Here is a 6,000-nt window from a genome sequence, read left to right as displayed (position 1 = left end):
ATTGACCTAGATTACTAATTTAGGATTACGAATATGATTAGTTTGGTGGTTACTTACAGGCTGTTTAATTGAAAGGAAATGTTCATTTTACCCTTTAGGATATAATTACTTTTTAAAATGCCTCTTGAAATTACAAAATTACAATTAAAAATGTCAAAAATATTAATCACTTTTTTTATTTAATCATAAATTTTATTTTTTATATAATATTTTATATGAATTTAATAACCAAATTGTAACCATTCAAACATAAATATAATGCGGTGAATATGCTCACATTCTATATTTAGTCTTAAAAATATATTCTATAAATTACTATATATTTATATTTTAATAAAAAAATGTGTTTAAAGTCAATTAATTGAACGAGTTGAAATATCTTATTAAATGAATAAATTTTTACTATATAATCTTGAATAAATTTAAGATTTTTTTTTTTTTTGGTGATTTTGAAGGCGAAAATATTTTTTTTCTTGATTAAATTGACAAATTCAATTGAATATAATACAAGTGATGTAGATATAATACTTGAACTAGTCAAACTTAGTCGTGACAGCAATTTTGATGTTTACCAAATCATACTTTAATGCTACTTAATGAAAGAGATAATATTTATTTTTTTTAATTGCATAAATTAATCATCGAGAAGAATGCGACAGGCCAGGATCATGCATTTGAATTTACATTTTAAAAAACAATTAATTTTTTTTTTGATAATAACAAATCAGATTTTTTATTTTCAATGCTTTATTAATAAAATTTAACATTCATCCAAGAACACTGATAAAAGGTGATTCGTTAGTCTTGGTCTCGATGTCTTTGTTAATCTATACCTATATTAATATAGAAAAAATAAATCATAAATAACTATTAATCATTATAATATCAAAACTCAAAGAGTATTTAGATTTCTCAAAATATCCATCTACCTAACTAATTTTGTTCATTACAGCTCAATCATATAATTCTAATAAATTGATAGTTGTCGAGGTTTGACTGAGTCTGGCTATTACCTGGTAAAGTTAAAAATAAAATAAGAGTTGATTTTTTTGATGAAATCTAGAGAAATATTCTTTGCTTGCTTAGTGTTAAGATCTAAAAAAAACTTAAAATATCTATATAAAGATATATGATATTATCCCTTATAATCTAAACTTTTATTGTTTTATTTTATAGTTTATCTAAAAAGTCTGGTATCAATGATGATTTTTTTTCTTTTTAAGTCCATGATTTCTCTTAATATATTTTCAATATGAGATTTTGTTTATAATCTTATAACCTCACACTTATTTTCCTGATTCATCTTTCTATAAATGGTTATGGGGTTGATCATGTGGGATGACTGGGATCAACTTATGACATTACGTAAAATAATAAATTGATAGTTCCCCTTGGATGATAATGCGAGAAGTCAGATGAGTTTCTTGAGTAAAGAGGATTTGAAACTCATCCATTAAGATAATGAAAGTTCAAATCTTATCCAGGGTATATTATCCTTGAGGAATTTGAAAACTCATGACATTGAGCCGTCTATTAAGATCCATATATAAATTTTAATTTTTTTTAATGGTTGATGAATAATTTTTATATTATATTTAAGATGAGTCGAACGATAAGAGTTCATAGAAAAAACATAGATTCATACATTCATTTGATATAAATTTAAAACTTATAATAGTGAACAATAATATATATGAAAGGTTGAAATTATAAATTTAACTTTAAATTTATTTGATATAGATGAATAGAAAAGTCATCTGCTTCTATATAAATAATATTATTTTTATATAGATTTTTTTTTTATTAATATATATATTGTTTGGCCCCATTAGATGTAGTTGTGTATGGTTGGTCTAATGATAAAATTATATTTTCTTCAAGCATGTTTCTCAAGTTCAAATCCTTCTTGGATTGAATTTTATTTTTCTCCTTTATACTCCACATTCTAACTAAATATATATTTTTTCTTTTATATTTCATATTCTAACTAAATATATATTTCACATTCTAACTAAATATATAGTAAATTTAGAAAAATCATTATAATATAATATATTTAACTAAATATATAATATTCGTGAAAATTTGAAGAGATCATTATAATATAATATGTTTAATAATTATTTTCGTTATTTAATATTCGGCCTCATCATTTAATATACGGCCTCCTCGGATCTAAAATCTTACATGTAGTCCTCCGTAATTTGATGTCAAATCATCTACTTCTATAATTATACAAACTTGAACACTAATAAATTTGATTTGTTAATATTGATGAACAAACTTCATAAATATTTTATTAATAAATTTATTTATTAACTTTTTTTAAAACTTAATTATAAATTTATTTGTTAAATTTTTATTCAAATACATAAAATTATAGTAATTTATAAAAAAAAATAGTTTAAAATTATTTATGATATATGAAAACAAAATATAAATTTCATTTATTAAATAAATATTTTAACCAAATTGTAAGCATAATTTTTTGAGTTTTTAAACTTGCGCAAACACGATTAAAAAAAAATAAACAAACATAAAATCAAGCACGACTTAATTCATTGTACACACCAATTAATGGAAAATCATTTAAGATTTTATAAACTAACCAATTAAATTAAAATCATTTATTAAAATTGAACAGAAATTAAAAATATTTTGTATCGCCATTTTAGTCTTTATCGAATAAAATTCTAATTTGAACACGATTCTCAAAATTGACCATTTCTTCGATAAATTTAAAATCAAAATGTCTTGAGAAAAGTCTTCTTCCCAACTACGCCGGCTGCTCGTTTATTTGAAGAAAATAATAATAATAAAATAATTAGGGAGAGATGTATTTTTCAACGAAAGTAAAGCGTAACAGTAACAGAAGGAGAAGTGACATACGGTATTTAAAACGGTACGACTCCGAGCACGTGGACGGCGTTGCGTGATCACACTGTCGTCTCCGCCTTCCCAACAGCCACGGGCCACCACGTGATTAACGCGTACGTGCTCAATCCGCTACGCCAACTTTCGATAGCAACTGTTACTCACTTCACCTAAAACGGCACCGGTTGCAACAGTTTGGAGCGGAAATCCATATCGTTTTAACAGATTTCAGCCATTTGTAAGTCCTATAATTATGTGTTTAAAGTGAAGATAATAAAAATTAAATATATAAAGTTATATATTTTTAACATTATTTTTACTTTTATTAAAGATTTATGTATTCAAAATCTAATACATTTTACATATATTTAGTAGTTAAGATTTATACATACAAATAATTGTAACTGATTTATAAAAAATCATTATTGGCATCGGTGTTAAAGTCAGCGTCGATATCAAAATCAATGTCGAAGTCAGAGTCAATGCCAGTGTCGAAATCGACATTAGAGTTAAAGTCGACGTTGGTGTCGACGTTGAGGTCAATATTAGTGTCGGCATCGACGTCAAATTCGGCATCAACGTCGACGAAGTGTAAGCGTCGAGCAGTGCGAGTGAGACGTTGCGAGTGTTTTTCATCACGATGCAAAGAATACATCAAATAATAATTTTTAGAATTAATATAATAAAATATGGATAAAATTATATATATATTTTGTATTCCCCTTACCCTTCTTTAAATCCCAAATCGAGGTATAAGAAATTTTTTAATTTCATAGGTAAAGAAGATTAAAGATTATCCTTATCTTTTCTTTCTATAACTCACTTCCTTCCAAACAGAATTTCAAATTTCCCTTCGTTTTTTTTTTACCCTTCTCTTCCTTTTCCTCACCTCCTCCAAAACTTCAATAGCTTTGCAACCTAAAAATGGCAAAAGTTGAAGTGTTCGTCCAACGTTTCTATTAGTCCATCTTAAAATTAGTACAGATAAAGTAAATTACGATGAGGAAGTAAATGGACGGGGAATGAATTATACGAGTACAAAAATTTATACTCTACCAATTCTAAGGTTTAACCCTCGATCTCAATCGATAAATTTTCCTATTCTTCACCGTCTAAACTATGTCGTGGAAACTCTTTAAAAACATAAAAGAAAAGATAACTAGAGTCTAGTCCCTGTTTTCCGTTTCAAAACTATCAGAATTATAATAAAAATTTATTATACGTAACAAATCATATCTCGTTGTGGCGATATTCAGAGAGGAGAGAATGTTGGATAGAGAAAGACGCCTTTTGCTGTAGGAAGAACGATCACAGAATCGGAAAGCTCTTCACAATTTCACAAACTAAATCCCGTAACGTCGGATGTTCCTCTTCTACGTGAAAACGAATTCTCAAGTTCACAACTTCTCGACCCCATGAATCACCCTTGGACGCATCCTTTATAATGGGAATTATCCTAAGGGTAAAAGAGACATTTTCTCCAAAAGAAAGTAGGCAACGTGGGCATGCCCACATTACCATTTCCTACATATTCCACTCGTCCAAGGTAAGTTACTAAGATTATTTAGTCACAAAGACTAAGGGGGCCGTTTGGTTCTTTCATAGGAATAGGAATCGGAATGGGAATCATTGTATTATGGAATGAGAATGGGTATGAGCATGGATATCACTCTTAAAAGCAATGTTTGGTTAGTTGCATATTTTCTATCGGAATAAATCAAAATTTCCTTTTTTACCCTTAAAAGAAAATAAGAGAAAAAATTAGATGTGAGAGAAAGATGAATGTGAGAGAAAAATATGATGAAAGAGAATAATGAGAGAGAAAGTCTCATGAGAGAAAAAGTGTGATGAGAAAGAATGAAGAGAGAGAAAGTGTGCTGAGAGAAAATGAGAAAAGAGAGTGTGATAGAAGAGAGCATGATGAGAGAAGATGAGAGAGAAAATATGATGTGAGAAAAAGTATGATGGAAGAGGATGAAGAGAGAGAAAATGTAATGAGAAAAATGAGGAGAGAGTGTGTGATGAGAGACATTGAGGAGAGAGAAAGTATGGTGAGAGCGAAAGTATGATGAGAGAGAAAGTATGATGAGAAAAAAGAGAACAGTGAGTGTGATGGGAGAGATTGAAGAGAGAGAAAGTATGATAAGGAAAAAAGGAGGAAATGTGACAAGAGAGATTGAGGAGAGAGAAAGTATGATGAGAAAGAAAGTGTGATGAGAAAAAAAAAGGAAAGAGAGTGTGATAGGAGAGATTAAGGAGAGAGAAAGTGTGTGATAAAATGATGAAAGAGAAAATATGATGAGAGAGAACAAAGAGAGAGAAGTGATATGAAAGAAAAAAATAAATAAATATATTTTGATATTTGATATTAAGGGAGAAAATTTTATTTTTAGGTCAAGGGTATTTTTGGAATAAGGGAATATTTTGATTGATGAAAATAGGGTAATGACTCATTGAAGGGGAGGTACATGGGAATGAGTTATTACCCAATTTCAAGGATTCATTCCCTTATTTGCATTCCTATTCCTATAATCCAAACATTAACAATGACAATCAATGATTCACATTCCCATTCCCCACTCCTATTCCCCTAAACCAAACACCCTCTAAATAAGTCACATAAACTATATAAGAGTTTAGTTACAAAGGTCATATCAGAACATCCAATCCATACTTAGAGAAAATGGTTCCTGCGATAGCAAGCACATTGAATGATAGTTGCTAAAAAAATTGTTATACTTTACATAGCCACTTTTAGAGCGATCAATGCTAACAAAATTGTTACACTTTACTTAGTCACTCTTCCAAATGAATCAGAGACACTCTTATGATGACACATAGCCTCTCTCCTGAGGGTACATATCCATTATTCAGGAAGCATCCAATCTCTTAGTGTCACAAAGCTATTATCTTGGAGATATTCATGTCTTGCTATTTACCCAGATTAAATAATCTTCATTTACATCAATATGAACATCTCTAATCCCTCATAATGACTAATACGGTGATAATGAAGGGTCCCACCCCGCTGTCACGACGGAGGTCAAAGTCAAGGCGGTCAACGCATACAGGACATCGGCTGGTTGGGCGAAGCATGTCCCGACCGGAGAGAGGGATCTGACTTCA

This window comes from Zingiber officinale, chromosome 3B (genome assembly GCF_018446385.1).
Source record: "Zingiber officinale cultivar Zhangliang chromosome 3B, Zo_v1.1, whole genome shotgun sequence".
Taxonomy (NCBI): domain Eukaryota; kingdom Viridiplantae; phylum Streptophyta; class Magnoliopsida; order Zingiberales; family Zingiberaceae; genus Zingiber; species Zingiber officinale.
This window is presented reverse-complemented; position numbering follows the sequence as displayed.